Here is a 19,763-nt window from a genome sequence, read left to right on the forward strand (position 1 = left end):
TAGATTTTTTTTTAAAGATTTAGCCATGAGAATAAAGGCTTTTTAAATTTTCCACATTTTTCAAGTGCATTGGACTGATTCCTGTTGTTGTTTTAATTAATCCCTTACCCAAAGACCGACCAAACATATGAGTTACCCCTGAGCACTTTTTGTTTGTTTTTACAGATTTTTTTTATTATTATTTTCACATAAGTAATTTAGCCAATAAATGTTATATATAAGTGAACATTATACATTAATCAGCCACTTTATTAGGTACACCTGTCCAACTGCTCATTAATGTCAAATTCTAATCAGCCAATTAAATGGCAGCAACTCAATGCATTTAGGCATGTAGGCATGGTCAATTACATCTGCTGCAGTTCAAACCGAGCATCAGAATGAGGAAAAATAGGTGATTTAAGTTACTTTGAATGTGTCATGGTTGTTGGTGCCAGGCTGGATGGTCAGACTATTTCAGAAATTGAAAATCTACTGGGATTTTCACACACAACCATCTCTAGGGGTTTGACTCAATTTCTCTAGGGGAATGACTCAAATTAACTCAAATAACCACTCGTTACTACAGAGGTATGCAGAAGAGCATTTCTGAATGCATAACTCGTCCAACTTTGAAGCGGATGGGCTACAGAAGCAGAAGACCACACCAGGTGCCACTCCTGTTAGCTAACAACAGGAAACTGAGACTACAATTCACACAGGCTCACCAAAATTGGACAATAGACGATTGGAAAAATGTTGCCTGGTCTGATGAGTCTCAATTTCTATATTAAGGCAGTTCTGAAGGCCAAAAATGGCTCCAACCCGGTACTTTTTGAGCTCATATTAATAATCTGCTCGTAATCATTGAAGAGCTTTGATATCCGATCCTGTCAGAAAGGAACAAATGCGAGAATGATTCATGAAAACAAAGGAGAAGCTGGAAAAAACAGCAGCAAATTATGTGTCTGCAACCTAAAACATGAACAAACTGCCATGTTTAACTATTATCACCTTTTGGACTGTTATTAACTCGGAATGACCGAATTACTGTCTAACAAGAGGCTACACGTGCTACACTGTGGGCTATATTTCGTGTTATTTTTTAACCTAAATAAGGACTAAATGTGTCCTACACACTAAACTGTGTAGTTTTTCTGTAAGTGGTAGCATATCGGAGACTGGAAGAGTCTGTATGTGTTCATATATGTTGCATTTATATAGCATTAGTTTATATAATTGCAGACGTTACAGTAGGCTATTTGATCTGCAGTTATAATCAAAATATGTTCGTAGAAAAGTTAGTAATAAACATTTATACACAAGTTTTTGTGTATAAAGTATCTGTTTTGTGAGAAGTGATTCTCATATGATACTGTATGTGAATGACCCGTACAGCTTTACTGTAGACATTTCCTCAAGCAAAAGAGACGTAGTCTGAAACTTTGTCGTACACTACGCCCACCAAAAGAGTACCATTGGTTCCCTTTTAGCAGTGAAAATGCTTGCCTGATAAAGGTGACCCGTACCGACCTGTACTGTACTGTACCACTCATTGGAAACCAGCCATAATAAAGTGGCCGATGCGTGTATATTTTTAACCATGCCTCCACCCTATCCAACCCTTGCTAGACGGAACACTTAAATGAACCTCATTGCAAGGCAAGTAAATGATTATTCATCATCTGAATGAAGGGTTTCTTTAATAGTTACATCAATTTAGTTTCTTATTGGTTTTTCTTGGTCAATAAAAAGAACCAAATGTACTTTCATCAAGAACATGACCATTACATTTCACTCAGACCTACAAGAACAGAATCTTCAATAGTTGTTCAAATTGAAAAATTTTCCTGCCCTCATGTTCTTTCTCTTTGTCTTTGGTCTTGTTAAATTAATAATCAAACTTGAAAGGAAAGGGCGCAGGGCAGATTTATGCAGGCCATTTCAATCGTCTCTCCCTTCCTTCCAACATTACATAAGGACATGATGTCTGTAACCTGGCTGCAATCCGTTACATAAGAATAGGAAGAGTCACGAAAATGTGGAGAGGTTTGTTTGTGCTTCTGTCAGTTTGAGATGATGAAGACATCAGGCCTGCTCTTCAACTTCTTGAACTGTGATCCACCCATATTAATGAGGACTGCTTTGAACAGCCGATTCCCTGGCTTTCATCATTCACGTATACGCCATTATGAGGATTAGCAGCAAAGCCACTGGGAGATATTTGCATATCAAGGACCAGGTGAGGAAAGAAATGGTAATTCAGTACAAGAGTAATGTAATGTACGGTGTAGGAAGTACATCAGTTCATTTCACTTAGATGTAAATGGTTAAATATTGGTATATCTGGCATTTTTTTCATAATGCCTTTTCTCAATATTAATATGTTTTGATCCCTTTCACACATACATTTATATGCATGTTCTTGCTAAGCTATGCTTGACTTGGTTTGTGACGCTCATTTAAAATGCATTGCTTAAAGTTTCCAATTTCAATGTGTGAAGTTCAACACGTGACCTCACAGCCCTGATGATATATTCTTGCTATTTCTTTTTTCCAGTTTCTGCATCAAACATCATCAAACATCCAAATTATATTCTGAAATATCTAATATTCCAATTCTCAAATATATGTTAGAACCTGTGATGAGTTATGTGCCGCCATGTTAGCGACTGCTAAAGTGGAGAGATAAGATCTGCTTCATTTTTAATGTTAATTGATCAATTTCTCCCAAAATACAAGGAAGAAAGTCACAGTTTAACTGGGAGAAGATGGAGTAAATGTTCTAGTAATCTAAACAGTGTGTATCAGATAACACACACCGTCTTATTATGTTTAAGAATAACTATTACATTGGTGTGATCGTATGTAATAAATGGTTAATACTAAAATACCAACTATTTAATTGTTTAACAGCAAATAATATTTTGCCATTATTTTGTTGCAGAAAATCATATATACACTCACCGGTCACTTTATTAAGTACACCTTACTAGTACCAGGTTGGCCCCTTTTTTTGCCTTCAGAACTGCCTTAACCCTTCATGGCACAGATTCAACAAAGTACTGGATATTCCCTTAAAGATTTTTGTCCATATTGAGAACTGTCTGAGATGGCATGTTATCATGCTGGAAGTAGCCATCAGATGATGGGTACACTGTGGTCTTAAAGGGTCACGAAACACCAAAACACATTTTTTGAGCTGTTGACAGTCGTATATGTGTCCCACACTGCTAAAAACACTATTAGGACACCTATATTTCACTAAAAAGTGTAAATTGGTTTGTTTTTGCGTTATCTCAAGCAAATTCGTACTTCCGGTTTGAAACTAATTTTTGAAGCTGCGTCACGGTCATGACATAATAGCGTTGTATTCCAGCGTGCAGACTGGGCGTCTGTGCCAGAGTGTGTCTTATAATAATAAGACTAATAATAATAATAATACTAAAGATACTAAATAATAATAAGACTAAAGACTAATAATAATAAGACGGAATGACACACGCAGCTTTCTGACGCTACCTGCCGTGTGCATCTAAGTTTCCGGGAAATGCTGAGTTTTTTTTTCTCTCATTCGCTGTGCGGTATCAAACATTGCATGAAAAATATTTCGTTTGTCGCGAGGGACATGAGTGAATGAAAGAGCCAAACTGCAGTTAAAGTCCACCATTTAATAATTTGGCAAAAAATTCGACTACAGATGTTCATGTAAACACAGTCACTTTGTCCCCCGTGTGGGTGTGTGTTTTGACTCGGAAAGCCAGCGCGCCCAAATAGACACTCCCACACCATGCCTCTTCCTCCGACACTCCCCCTAAAGAAAGCTGGACACGCCCACTTTTCTGACTTTTTCCAAAGTAGAGGTGTGAAAACACCCTGCTGAAACGAGGGGGTTTCATGGCCCTTTAAAGAGATGGACATGGTCAGCAACAATACTCAGGTAGTTGACACGATGCTCAATTGGTACTAATGGGCTAAAAGTGTGCCTTTAAAATGTCCCCCACACTTGCATTGATGCAAGGCAGAATGGATCCATGCTTTCATGTTGTTGATGCCAAATTCTGACCCTACCATCCAAATGTTGCAGCAGAAATTGAGACTCATCAGACCAGGCAATGTTTTTCCAATCTTCTATTGTCCAATTTTGGTGAACCTGTGCAAATTGTAGCCTCCGTTTCCTGTTGTTAGCTGACAACAGTCAAACATGACTGTTTCATTCAGCCTGTCTCTTTTGGTTATTTGCAGACTCAGTTTAGGTTGTGTGGGGTCCTGTGTGTAGGTGACAGCTCTGATCTTGTGCTTTTCATAATGTTTGAACTGTTGTTTGCATCTACAATACATTTACAGCTTGCATTTCTGAGTGAAAATAGTTTTTACATCTTTTATTATTTTCTGTATTATCATTTTTTTGCCGTCTTCATAAAACCTGAATAACAACCTGATGTGACCCATTTGCTCCCTGCAATTATAGGATATCAGCTTGGACCTTTCATTCAGATCCATTAATCACTGGCCTGCAACGAAAATGACTCCTTTATGTTGTGTTTTTTCAAAGAATGCTTTGCTTGAATACAAATGTGATTTTTTTTTACAAGGAGAAAAAAAAGCTGAGCTCAGAGGTACAAGAGAGAGACTGTATCATTAATGTTCCTCAAATCAACTAAGCCATGTCTCAAGTGTTGAGACCAGTAACAAGTCCAGAGAACAAAATGTTCTGAGCTTGGTCTTGGTAATTGATGTTCTAGCAGCATCGTGCATCAGGTTCTGGATGACATTGTTGTGTTTGTAGGACCACGATGGCATGCTTTGTTTTATAATTGGTCATGGCATTTTTCAGATATGAGGATGACTGATGCTGATCAGCTGATGCTTTTCCTACTGTATAGTTAATTACTGGCTTCATACAGTATATACAAGCTTTTATACAAACAAAGCTGTGTGGAATATTACATAAGAAAAGTTGTTTAATGTTTTTATTTGCCATGTTGACAGATGATGGACAGATTTTTCAACAATGACATTGTTTTCCTGCCTTATGCATTACGGCAGCTGGTTCCTGTTTGCCCTATTGTTATTTAAACAGCTTTAAATTCAAGTTCACGGTCACTTTGGTTTTTCATAACATGCTTGCGTACAGTGGAGAACCAAGATTTTTCAAAACAATGTTTTTGCTTTTCCCCACCACTGGCATTTTGCAAAAAAAAAAATTAAATAAATTTTAGGACTTGGTAGGACTTGGTCTCTGAGACCAATTTTTTTACTTTTAAGCTAAAAACACCAAACTCAGGTCAAATCTTCAGGATGTTGTGACTAAATTAGATTTGTGAGAAGAGATATAGCATATGCTGACCATTAAATATTCTAACAACATTAAATCATTTTAGTAAATTGCTATACATGCTAGCAAGACGTCAATTCAAGCTAGCAATGTGCTGGAACATGTTAGCCATATGTTTAAACCTTCCTGCCACTTGTTGAACCATGCTAATGTATGTCTAGAAAACACCCATGACTAACGTAAGAGCGTAAAACGTTGTGAATTCAACGATGGTGGTCCGATGGTAAAAACATCATCATATCTATGTTGATCCAATTTGATCCAACATTGAATCACTGTTGAAATGCCGACTGGGATGCCATCAAAATGATGCTATGTGTTAAAACATGTTGTAAACATAGTAGTAGAATATTACCACCATAATTTATGTTAGCAACATGTTAAAATGTGTTAGCATGCTAGAAGCCCTCTAGATACATGCCAATGCTTGTTAAACAGATTAAAGCATGTGCAAGAATGTTAGTGTTTTGACTTTTGGAGTTCGCTTTGCACTTTCGCACATTAGCTGCACAAACTGGCTGGTCTGATGATCCCCTAAAGACCCTCTACTGTAAAGCTTTAAACCCCGAACTCCAAACTGAGATGGCTTGTAGGGATGTCCCTGGATCGACTCATTGAACTCTCCATCAGGCTGGATAATCTGCTTCGCACATGAAGACCACCCCACACGATCTCCCCCGTCCTGTTCAAGACTTAACCCCAGCATCTACATGCCTCATTGAACCCATGCAACTGGGTCGGACCCAATTATCGAGTGAAGAGTGTAACAGACGCTTAAAGAATAACTTGTGCCTGTATTGTGGTTTAACCTCTATCTCTTCACGTAACAGTAAAACTTTGACCGTACACATCTCTCTGCATTTTGGAACTGCAACAATCCACACTATCGCAATGGTTGGTTCAGGAGCTGCAGGCAATTTCATGGACTATACGTTTGCCAGTAACAATGCTGTTCCACTAACCTCTTGTGTTTCCCCCCTAGCAATTACGGCGATAGACGGACACCTTCTAGGGGATGGAAACATAACTTATCGCTCTCTCCAACTCTCCGTTAAAACAGGCTCTCTCCACAAAGAATAGTTGGAGTTTATTATCACAAAGTCTCCGCAACACGCCATTATCCTAGGATGGCCCTGGTTACAGACCCATGATCCCCACATTTCTTGGAAAGAGAGTGAGACTACTAAATGGAGTGAATCATGTCTGAATAACTGCATGCGTTCTATTGTTCCCATCCAGCTCAATGCCATAGTCACCAGTACTGGAACCCCTGAGAACTCCCAGATTCCCGAAGTGTATAATGATCTTGCAGAAGCATTCAACAAGCAAAACGCTACCAAGCTTCCCCCTCACCGTGTGTATAATTGCGCCATTGAATTATTGCCTGATACAACGCCCCCTCGTGGGAGAATCTTTCCTCTCTCTCAAACAGAAACCGAAACCATGAACGCCTACATTAAGGAGGAATTGGGAAAAGGATTTATACGCCCGTCAACGTCATCTGCATCTGCAGGCTTCTTTTTTGTGGTCAAATACTGCTATCCCCTGCCTTTGGTCCCAGCAGCATTGGAACAATTACGCTCTGCTCTGCATTTTACTAAACTTGATCTTCGCAGTGCATACAACCTCATCAGGATAAAACAAGGTGACGAATGGAAGACCGGCTTTTCCACTGCCAACGGCCACTATGAATATTTGGTTATGCCCTTCGGCCTAGCAAACAGTCCTTCCGTCTTCTAGGCTTTCATAAATGAGGTATTCCGAGACATGCTGAACCAGTGGGTAATCGTTCACATTAATAATATCCTCATTTATTCTAACACCCTAGAAGAACACATCAACCATGTCAGAACAGTCCTGAAAAGACTTATAGAGAACCAACTGTACGCAAAGTTATCCAAGTGTGAGTTCCATCAAACTTGAATCTCATTCATAGGATACATAATCAGCGCAGAGGGAGAGGCTATGGATGAGAAGAAAGTGGACACTGTTATCAATTGGCCAAAACCCAAGACATTGAAAGAGTTACAACGATTTCTGGTATTCACCAACTTTTACAGAAGGTTGAAGTAATGAAGCTAATCGGGCATTCAACCACCTTAAATCCCGCTTCTCAACTGCACCAATTCTCTGTCATCCAGATCCTAATGTACCATTTGTCCTTGAAATTGACGCATCTAATACTGGCATTGGAGCCGTTTTGTCCCAAAGACAAGAAAGCTCGAACAAACTCCACCCCTGCACTTTCTTCTCCCGCAAACTTAACCCTGCTGAAAGAAGTTATGATGTGGGTAAACGCGAACTTCTCGCCATGAAGGCAGCTATGAAGGAGTGGAGACATTGGTTGGAAGGAGCCAAACACCCTTTTACGGTAATCACCAACCACAAAAATCTTGAATATATCCGTTCGGCCAAAAGACTAAATCCCAGGCAGGTAAGATGGGCACTGTTCTTCACGCGCTTTGATTTCTCAGTCACGTACATTCCTGGTTCCAAGAATGTCAAAGCCGATGCACTCTCCTGTCTTTCTGAAGAAGTGATCGTAAAAGAGGAAGAACAGTCTATTCTCGACGATTCAATCATCTTGGCCCTATTCACTTGGGATATAGATACAGAAATCTCACAAGCTTTACTCCAACACCCTACACCTCCAGCCTGTCCAGCAGACAAAATCTTCGTTCCCCTGTCACTAAGAGAAAGACTAATATTAGAGATCCACTTAAACCCCCGTTCTGGACACCCAGGCATTACAGGTACACTCGACCTCATTCAAAACCGTTATTGGTGGTCTACGTTAAGAGGAGATGATATTAAGTTAATCAAGAAATGCTCTCTATGTAACATGCACAAACATTCTCGCCATCGCCCTGCAGGACTCTTACAACCCCTGGATATTCCACGTCGTCCTTGGTCCCATATAGCCATTGATTTCGTCACAGATCTCCCCCTCTCTTAAGGCCATACCACCATACTCACAGTCATCGACAGGTTTTCCAAAGCATGCAGACTCATTCCCATTCCCAAATTACCCACAGCCCTGGAAACGGCGGAACTTCTATGCACCAACGTCTTCCGTTATTATGGTTTGCCCGAAGACATCGTGTCTGACAGAGGTCCCCAATTTACATCCAGATTATGCTCTGCATTCTTCAAAAACCTCAACATCAACATCAGTCTTACATCCGGATATCACCCCCAATCCAACGGTCAAACTGAACGCCTCAATTAAGAAATAAGACGCTTCCTCCATACCTACTGTCACCAGAACCAGGAAGATTGGAGTCGTTTCCTGATATGGGCAGAATATGCGCAGAACTCCCTAAGAATGGCATCCACAAGATTAACCCCATTCCAATGTGTGCTAGGTTTCCATCCCCCTCTGATCCCATGGTCTGGAGAACCTTCTGAACTCCCAGCCATTGATCACTGGTTTGCGTTGCGAAAACATATGGAATGCGGCCCACACTCACCTGTCACACGCCATAAGACGGTTTAAAGATTAGGCTGATCGTCATCGGCACCTCAATCCGGCATACTCCCCAGGACATTGGGTGTGGTTGTCAACCCGCCCTAGACTCCCCTGCAAGAAACTCAGTCCCAGGTCCTCAGGTACATACATCGACGGAGAGGAGGCTTATCAGATCCACGAAATCCTGAAATCCAGACGCTGGGGAGGGGGGTACAGCTTCAATACCTGATCGACTGGGAGGGGTACGGCCCGGAGGAACAATCATGGATCAACCGTACGGATATTCTCGACCCATCTCTGTTAAGAGAGTTTCACCTTCAGCATCCGGTAATGTCGGCCCCTCGTCCCCGTGGAAGACCCTGGCGTCATGGGCCCTCTCACGTCAGGAGTTGTCCGCAGGAGAGGGGGCTCTGTCACCGACTCGGTCCCAGTCCTTCATCCATTCAGTCATCCATTCAGACACTGATTGCTACACACCTGTCACACATTACACTGATCACCTTTACACACATATAAGCAGCTCACACACACACTCCAGTGCGAACTCTTGTTCTGCCCTTGCTGACATTAATGAGCGTTACTCATCCTTGCCTGATCTCCCCATTGCTAACCTGGACTGTTCCTCGACCTTGCCTTGCCTGCCGCCTGTCTTGAACCCATCCTTGTATAACAACATTGATCCTAGCCGCCTGCCTCTGACCCATGCCTGCTACATCGTCCTGTGTATGCCAGCCGCCAGCCTATCGACCTTATACAACTGTGATTGATGTGAGTTCGCACACTAGTGCATACTGTGTGCTCTTTATTAAACTGTGTTTAATAAATATACTGCAAATGGATCTCTCTGTGTCAGACCCCTCGTTACAGTTAGCAGCATGTAAAAAAACAATATTCTCATACACTCTCGCATTCACACACGCTCATACACCACAGCCAATTTAGTTTATTTAATTCACCTTTAGCGCATGTATTTGGACTGTGGGGAAAAGCTGGAGCACCCAGAGGAAACCCAGACGAACACGGGGAGAACATGCAAACTCCACACAGAAATGCCAACTGGCCCAGCCGGACTTGAACCAGCGACTTTTTTTGCTGTGAGATGACAGTGCTAACCACTGAGCCACCATGTCGCCAATACTGCTGTACATCATAGTGTTCTAAAACATGTTAATCTGGTTGAAGCATGTTAAAAACATAGGTAATTGCAGCATGCTAATTGATAAAGCATGTTATTACCATGCAAGTTAATTCTATCTCTGATAGCACATGTACATCACAGAGATTTATATTTGTTGTTTTTTTTTTGTTTTCATCTGAAAGATGTATCTGCAATGATTCTGTGAGACATCAAACATGCTGTATTACATGGACTGTATACAGGGCTGATGATGAAAGGTTCTTCACACACTGCAAAACCCCTACCTGTTAAAGTGAAGTGTTCTCCTGGCTGCAGTATTGATTAGTGTTCATCATAGTGTAGAGGCTGGAACAGGCAGAGGGAGAAAAGTTTAGCTCAGTGCTGCTGAGTCAGTGGTGAATTGCACATGGATCTTTGTGTGTGAGAGAGGTGTCAGCATGAGAAGGAGGTGCCAATGAGGAACTAGTGTGAACTACACATCATCATACAACGTTCAGCACTTAAACTTGAAGATTAGTGCAGTGGAAACGGTCAAGAGAGTTTGTTGTTTTCATCAATATTCATTTCTGATCTTGAAGTCATACAAAATTTTTGATTTTGATTATCAAATGTGTCAAATACAAAAATACATATTTGAGAAAGATTTTAGGCCAGGAGACAAAGACATGCACTATAGGGGAATTGGTTAGTGTATGTTTGTGTGTGTGTGTGTGTGTGTGTGTGTGTGTGTGTGTGTGTGTGTGTGTGTGTGTGTGTGTGGATGGTTTCCAGTGATGGGTTGCAGCTGAAAGGGCATTCGCTGCTGTGGCAACCCCAGATTAATAAAGGGACTAAACTGAATAGAAAATAAATGAATGAATGATTACAAAAACAAAAATGCATACATATCAATGAGGAAAAGATCTTTGTTATAAAATATTTCCAAACTGCAACTCTAAAATTCGCTTTTTTTGCCTCCTACACTGATGACATCATGTCTTTACTGGAGCATTAACTAAAGCGTCTGCTGAGTCACATCATGTGAAAAGCACCAGGCATAACCCTCATGGCCAGCAGCACACATTAAAAAGATGTAAATAATCCAAAATTTATTGTCTGATTATTTATTTGTCTTATAGAGATGATAATGATAACATTTAAATGTTCATTTACTGTTACATGTAGTCATTTAGCAGATGTGACTTACAAATACGGATACTCATAATAAAGAAATGACACTTATACAAAGTACTGATATCTATTTAGAGGAAATAAGAGCTAATGCAGCACTTATTAGCAGCATTGGGGAAAGTTACTTTAGAAAGAAATGCATTACAATATTGAGTTACTCCCCAAAAAAGTAACTAGTTGTGTTACTCAGTTACTTTTTATGGAAAGTAATGAATTACGTTACTTTTGCGTTTTTTATTACCTGACTGAGGCTTGATATCTTTCAGAACTTTCAGGGTTTTTTCCTTCTTTTTTTAACTAGAGGAGCTCTGCAATGAACTGCTCACTGTATAACCTTCATCTACATTTAACTTTAAAAAGCACATCAAAAAAATATTTAAGGATAATGCTATCTAAGACCTTTCGGACACTAGAGCCTTATATACAGATATAGTTTAAAGCAATGTGTTTACTACGTTTGTGCTCTTTGTCTTAAGTAAAATCATTGTTTTTAAGACTATCTCATTTTCCTTTTCTTCGATGCGTTTAAAATAATGAACATATTCTCTCATTGACTGCGTGATTCATTGTAACAACTTTAATTTTACTTCAGCAATAATTTTTTTTAAAAGCTAATTAATTTAACTAAAAAGTTACAAAAAAGTAACTTAAATATTATTATTTATTTGTATTTTTCTGGCCATACTTTTAACTGTTAATGCCCTGAATGCTATATGGGGCCACCACCATCACAAATTACTGATATAAAACTGATACTGATAAGTTTTGCACAAATCTATTTTCAACAGGTCTAGCCTGTCGTTTTGGTCATTTTTTCAATAATATCTGGATGCAGCCTTTATGATGCAAGCTGAGACTGCATCTCTCAATTTCAGACACAATGCACTCAATGGAGCTAGTGACGTCACTGTGATGGGTGGGGTTAGGTGAGCCCATTAAAAAGCATTGGATACAGCTCAGATTGCACTGCACTAGGTGTGCATCCAGACCCCTCTCCATTTTTTAGCGATATGCTAATAGTCTCATCTGAATAAATTATCTATGCTAAGCTAAGCTAACATTAATGTATCAGACAAGAAGATCAACTGAATTGATTTAAAAAGTCGAAAAACTCAACAGTTTTACTCTAGGAGAGTTGTAAAATGAGCCTATTTTCAAAAGAAGAAAAAGTGGAGTGTTCCTTTAAAAGACAATTGAGATCTCAAGTCATGCGTCATATTTATGTTTTAGCAGAATATGTGCATATGCATGATGAAAACTTTGTGCTCTTGGAATTTTGAACGCTTCTGCTAAACATATTACTTTACTTTGGAGGATTGAACTCGAGTATTAGTTTAAAAGAGCCCTGAAGATTTTTTTTTCTGATGAACAGTGTACTGTTTGAGTGCTGCACACAAACAAGAGCTTTGTAAATCACTGTCACAAATCATAAGAATAGTCATGGATCATCCAGATAATGGCACACTGTACTTTTGAACTGCATCAGTTTTGTAAGTTCAGTCAAAATAACAAGCATTTAGATTATTATCTCACTTACTTTGTCAAAGTGACTTTGTTCACCCTAAAATGTAAATGTTCTCATCATTTACTCCCCTCAAGGGGTTTCAAATCTTTATTAGTTTCCTTTTTCTGTTAAACACAAAAAAAGATTGTTTGAAAAATGTTAGAAACCTGCAATCATTGACTTCCATAGTAGAAAAAACAAATACTATGGCAGTCAATGGTTACAGATTTCTAACATTTTTCAAACAATCTTCTTTTTTGTTTAACCGTGTTTTTCAAAAAAAAAAAAAAAGGATGACATAATTTTTTGTTTTGGGTGAGCTATCTCTATCCCTAGCTATCCCCTGAACTTATGAATAACTTTCATACATACGGTTCCTCCCGGTGTTCTGGTTTCTCCAGTGAATTGAATAAAACTAAATAGGACGTAGTGTATTAGTGTGTGTGTGCGCATGTATACGAGAGTGTATGGGTGTTTCCCAGTACCGGGTTGCAGCTGGAAGGCATCTGCTGTGTAAAACATACACTAGATAAGTTGGCGGTTCATCCCACTGTGGCAACCCCTGATGAATAAAGGGACTAAGCTGAAGGAAAATTAATGAATGAGCATATGCAATGGGTATGCAAATCTATTAGCATAAATGCATTTACTTAACATTACCTGTAAAGTATAATCTGTGTATTTTGTGCTACGATAAACCTGTGATAAACACTGAGCTGCTGTGATCTGGTTTCATTGTTTTTTCCCACCAAAGGCCTGTAACCCAGATAACCGTGTTGTAATTGCAGGCAAAGGGAGTTCCCAAACTCTGGATCCTGTTTTCCTCTTTTCCATTTCACAGCATTGTTTGCAGAAGCAGGCGGTCATGCTGGATGATCAGGAGGTCTCACCGTGGCCTGGCCTTCTTTTCCCAGCACTCGGAACATTGCCTGGCTGAAGTGACCTCACCTATTGTTCCACCTCACTTTCAAACACACTGAACACCCGCCTGAGACAAAGGTGACGTCCTCGTTTGCCTTGCTGCTAAAGGATAAGAGCTGCATGGATTTTGGTGTGCAAAATCTAACGCTGTTAGAAACAAAACTCACAAAACAAATATATATGTATATCTTTTTTTTTGTATTGATGTTGTTTCCTGCACAGACTGAGTGTTTTGCTTTTTATGACCTCAGTGTATCGTATGAAGCCATGTGTATTTATTTTGTTTTGCTTTTATATTTGTGTTTGACTCTCAAAGTGCTGGTGCTATTGACTTGCATTTTATGAATCACTAAGGACCAAAGTTTTAGCTAAAATCTTTTTTAAAGGTCTCATGAAATCAAAATAAAGTTTTTTAGATGTTAGTATCAGTATTGGTAGTTTTAAGGATATCTATAAGCTAGTGTGCTCCATAACAATTTCATAATTTGCATTCAAGATACTGATATAAACATGTAAAACTTGTAGTTAGTCACTTCTGCCTATATGGGGCAACCTTTTTTTTTTTTTCATGTAACATCATCCTTTGGTTTCTCATCAAATCTTGACCCATCAGATGCTCTCCAATATCTGACATGCCCCGCCCCTTCAAGATCTTGTCAATTGCTTTTCATTTGATGCGTTTGAGCTCAACCAATCTCACTGGCAGTGCTGTGATAAAAACAAAACACTATTGGCTGTTTTATAAAGGGGAGGAGCTACACAATAGCCCCTTTCACACATACAGACCTTTCCGGAAAATTGCCGGCAATTTTCCGGAAAGGTTGTATGTGTGAACAGGTCCTTTTTGAAAATACCGGTAAATTCGTTCTGGCTATTTTCCGGAAAGAGAAGTTGTAACATTACCGGCAATTTGCCGGAATGCTGCGCTGTGTGAATGCAGATGGAAGATTGCCATAATAAGCGCGTGCACGTCTAGAACGTGCTGACGTGAAACGTCTGCTTAAGCCAATCACAACAGTCAGACGCATTTACGTCCGCGCGGTTTGTGAGAATAAAAGCCTTTGAATATTTTTCCAGACACATTTAGCTGCTAGAAGATAGTCAGGTCACGTTTATATGTTCTTCTTAATGCCAACTGTGTAAATAATCATCGATGAGATGCTTATGATAAGCCGTTGTTTGTTTACGTTCGTGTGCCTGTGAAACAGCCTGTGAGCGCCAGCACACGCACATATTATGAACATCTCGACATGCGAAAGTGATCCTGAGAAAGTTGTTCACAATATTGATCATCCAGAGTTTGTAATTTAGTCAAATGTTTAAAAATACAAGCGCAGCCGTTTAAAGCTCATTTGTGGTGAATGATGTCAGAATTTACCGGTATTTTGGAATGGATGTGTGAATGCTCTTTTCCGGAAAATTTCCGTAACGTCCTCGCCTGTGTGAACAGCGCTTTTTTGAATATACCGGTAAAGTTGTTCCCGAAATTTTCCGGATATTTACCGGTATCACTGTGTGAAAGGGGCTCATGTCCCACCCTCTCTTTCAGTTGAGATTAAGTCAAACATTGATTGCATAAAATGAAATTGCATGTTTTAAAATATTAAAAATATAAAAATTTAAAAATGAGTAATTTGAATTAAAATCAGCCACATGAACACATAATGTTCAGTTTACTTCATAAATGAATAATAAATATAAACAAAATATAAACAGTTTTTCTCCAAAATTACTTAAATAAATAAATAAAACTGCAAAAGCATAAATAACTTATTGAACATGAATTAGAAAAAAAAACATACAGGATTCAACAATTCATATTTTATTTACAACAAAATTACATTCTTAGCACTTAAAAAATAATTGATGTTTTTTTTTATTCAGTATGCAATATACCAATATAAAAAGCTCAAGGGTGCAGTAGGTGATCTGGCAGAATGCTAAAGTTAGCGTAATAGCTTATGTCCCACCCCTGCCATCCAAAGCCATGCTGCCTCAGGTCATGAATGCGTTAATGTGCACCAAATAGATGATGATCTGATGACGATAGACAACCTTATATAACACTAGATCATGTCATCCATCAGTTAGAAAGCTCTATGAAGACACACACTTTGCAGTGTAGTTGTTGACAGTCCAGCGGGTGCCACTGTCACTGTTCAAAAATGTATGAATGTGCTAATATAAATCAAACTTCACCTCAGCAAAGCTGGTTAGGCAGAAGAGCACTATTTACTTATGTTTTGGGTCACACTTTATTTTGATGGTGCGTTTGTTGAGTTTAAGTTACATTGCATCTACGTGACAACTAATTCTCATTAGATTATAAGTAGACTGTTAGGTTGGGGTTAGGGCTAGTGTCAGTTGACATGTACTTGCAAAGTTTCTTATAGTCAGTTAAATGTCTGTTGTAGGAGCAGTATCAACAGATATTAAGCAGACAGCCTACTAATACTCAAATGGACCATCAAAATAAAGTGTTATTATGTTTTGTTATTCAACTAAAAACCAGATCAGAAAAAAAGGAGTGCTAAAAACAGGAATATCCTGTCATTTTTTTATTACACTGACATCAAGACTACGGGTGACTTTTCATTTTCAATTCTGATCATTGATCTTCATACATCGCTTGTTTTTATCTTATTTTATACTTGAATATCTATGAATGTTTAGGTCTATTTAACTGACTATATTAAAGATGCTGTACAAGATACACCATGAACTTGAAAATAGTTTCTTTTACAGGATGTTTTCAGTAGCTAAAAACACCTTCGTGCCCTATTATAAAAACAAAAAAACAATCTAATTCAGCATTTTTGGCAGAAGCCCTTTAAAAACAATCTTTCTTATAGGATACAAAGCCATGTTGGTCTTTCAGAAGGAAGTTCAGGTTGATGGTTGCTGAGTTTACCTGATGTCACTTCACATGCACATGCAAATTTGACTGTGTGACAGGCTACTCAGAAATATAAATTAAAATATGTTGACAGACACTTTGAATTACCTGTAGTAATTGAGTTATTTGTCAGCCAGATGATTTTTAATTGGATGAAAATTTTTTTGTCCCATGTCTTCATAGGACTTCATTGTACTCAGAATATAAAAATACATATAAATACATTTAGATCATTTACTTTAATCATTACTAGTGTCAATGTCAATGTAAATTTTATTTATATAGCACTATTTAACCCAACCAGAGGTTGACTAATGTGCTGCACAGAAAAAAAATCAAAACAGAGAAAAACAAAATGCCAAATTAAAGAGGTAAGTTTTCATCCTAGATTAAAAAATGGACAAAGGAAATTTGAAGAGACTTTCAACCAACACAACAAACATCTTTCTGAAAACAATCACCTACTGCACCTTTTATTTAGTACAATTGACAAAATAAATAACCAATAAATTGTAAGATGCATTTAAAATTTTGCAAAAATAAATTATTCACCCAAAACTGCTAGATGCATAAGACGTACACATGCATAAGACGTGTTTCAGTCTTATGCAGTTCAGCCTTTTTATTTAATTATATATTTATCTTTTTTTGTTTTACTTTTTAAAAGTAAAAGTTGAGTGCTTTTTAAAATGGATTACTTTTTTAATGAAAAAGAATATTATTTAGTGTACATGTGGACATTTAAGATGCTGCAATGTCTTCAGATGTTCTGCTTTTAGTAGCAGAGTTATAAAATACACTCATGGAATTTAACAGCACTTACATCCTTGCTGAACAGCAATCAGCAAACATCAAAATGAAATGTATTTTTAAGAATTTTAGCTGAAACAGAGGTGGACAAAACAAAAACAGTGTACCGGATGCTTCTGTCAAATAGGAAATGAATGGAATCGCAATTATTTAAACAATTAAAAGCACTCATGCTAGTTTCTGTCCACATAGCTGCTACTTATAAATCAGCTGCATTGTTTAAGGTTACAGTAAACTCATCTGATGGATTGCAAACTGCACTTAATCAAGTTAAACCACATTCCTTCAGTACAGAGCAGTCATTGTAATTCACGGCCCTGTTTGTGAGAACATGCCTACGATGCCTGTGCTAGTGGCTAAGTGTAACAGTCGTTTTTCATTTCCCATTTTGAGTATCGGCTTAGCTGCTGATCAAAGAGAAGAGAAGCTTTGTGCTTTCTGCTGCAATCTTGAGTCACTTAATTGGAAATCTTCAACTTTCATCTCAGCTAGACATGTTTTCCTATCGTTTCAACACAAGCCAGTAAATATATGCAAAACAACAAGCCTGCGTGAACAGATGACATCAGTGCATTAACGGCTTCCCCGATTTGCGCTGGGAAAGTGATGATGACTAACCCGTGTGCGTACACTTTCAGTTCAGTCGCAGGTTTCTGCATGGTGCTTTCTCAGGACATTCCCACATACGTGAGGCCACAGTAGGAGCGCAGATGGCTGATCTTTACAAATGTGTTTCAAACTTTAGCAGCAAATGTATCCTTCATGTGAACAAATAATGAAAATCTGAATGACTCGTTTATCTTAGACTTATATCAGTCTATCTAATGAATTTGTCTGTCTGTCTGTCTGTTCATCTCTCTGTCTAATGTATTTGTCTGTCAATCTTTTAGTTTGTCTGTCTAAAATATTTGACAAAATATATTCAGTTCTCCTGTCTGTCTGTCTGTCAGTCTGTCTATCTAACTATTATCGAATGTATTGGTCTGTTTGTCTGTCTGTCAATCTGTTTGTCTGTTTATTTATCTAAAGCATGTATCTGTCTATCTGTCTTATATAAATATCTATTTATCTGTCTCTCAGTCAGTTCATCATGGTAACAATGTATGACATTTATTTTTTGTTAAGAAAAATATATGATGTACTCTAATTTACATTCTCCACGAGAAAAAAAAAACTATTTGTCTATCTGTCTGTCTCTCTTTTGATAACCAGACACTATATTTTTGCAAGACCTGTGTAAGCCTGAATGCTGAAACAAAAACAGTTGAGTTTATTGTTGTTCCACTGAAGAAATGAATGCATGTTTGGAGCGATCTGTTCCTTTAAAGCATAATTAACCCTGCCTTAATTGTGATATCTGGGGATCCATTTCCAACTCTCTCAGCGTTAAGGTTTTTCAGACAATACAACATGTGCAAATAGGCATTCCTCCACCTACATGGGCACAAGTACATAGATTCACAGTTCATCCAGATATGAATTTCCAAGCTTTAGCCCCCAGTGGAGTGATTCATAAAGGCTGGGCTGAGAGCAGCGGCACAGATTCTGCAAACCGCAGGCCAGCGTTGTAAACTTGGGTTTTAACAGGGATCTGATCTCTATGGAGACAACAGGGAGATTCACCAGCCCACATACTCTCTGATGTTCTACTGAATCAGATGAAAAACCCGGTAACCCTTTCACTCTTCCTCAACTTCTTCATCAAGTCTCAACTATTCTTGCTATTCTTGCTTTTGCTTAAATTCACTGGATCTGGGACAAGCTTTTATGGAAGTGTCACTAGTTTTAGGACATATATGTCCTGTGGCTGCCGTCGCATCATCCAAGTGGATGCTGCAGACTGGTGGTGGTGTGAAAAGACCCCTCTCATGAATGTGAAGCGCTTTGGGTGTATGGCCATACACGATAATTGCGCTATATAAACACAAATTACATTACATTACTTACTTGCTCTCAAGTGTTTACTGACTGGCTCTGATGGTTGCAACATGGCAAATGATACATGTTCTGAAACAAGGAGGAACAGCTACTGTTGTGTCAATTATGTAAATATTTTTATATATAAGCCACTGATTCTCTCAGACATTTGAAACTTAAAAATATCAATATATTCTACATTTCCATAAATGACCAGTTTAAACTACTCTAACTTCAAATCCCAATTATGAAAAAAAAAAAATACTGGCTTAAGGTGTTCTTTTGGGCAACATAAACTCTCATTTGGGCAACCCATAAACTCTCATATTCACACATGCACTTATTTACTAAGGCCAATTTTGTTTACTTAATTGACTTATACTGCATGTCTTTGGACTTTGGGGTAAACCCACACCAAAACGAGGAGCACATTCAAACTCCAAACAAAAATGCCAACTGGCCCAGCCATGACTCGAATCAGCGACCTTCTTGTTGTGAGGGCTAACGACTGATCCACCGTACCACCAAAAAACCTCTGTCCTCATTCAAACAAATGCAACCCTGTAATTTATTGGCATAATCTGATTTATTATTTTAAAGCCAAATTCTATTCATGCTATA

The 19,763-nt window shown here is 38.5% G+C and overlaps 1 protein-coding gene and 1 long non-coding RNA gene across 3 annotated transcripts in view; one reads left to right on the plus strand and one right to left on the minus strand.

Annotated features, from left to right (window-relative positions):
• mier3b (mesoderm induction early response 1, family member 3 b) overlaps positions 1-19,763 on the plus strand; it is a 72,683-nt gene that overhangs the window by 25,366 nt on the left and 27,554 nt on the right. The window lies entirely within an intron of this gene.
• LOC141375608 (uncharacterized) lies at positions 11,590-12,874 on the minus strand. Its single transcript, XR_015497794.1, has 2 exons — positions 12,834-12,874; positions 11,590-12,717 (listed from the first exon to the last, which is right to left on the minus strand). It is a non-coding gene; the product is annotated as an uncharacterized LOC141375608 (long non-coding RNA).

Source organism: Danio rerio, chromosome 8, assembly GCF_052040795.2.
Source record: "Danio rerio strain M-AB ecotype USA chromosome 8, GRCz13ab, whole genome shotgun sequence".
Classification (NCBI taxonomy): Eukaryota; Metazoa; Chordata; class Actinopteri; order Cypriniformes; family Danionidae; genus Danio; species Danio rerio.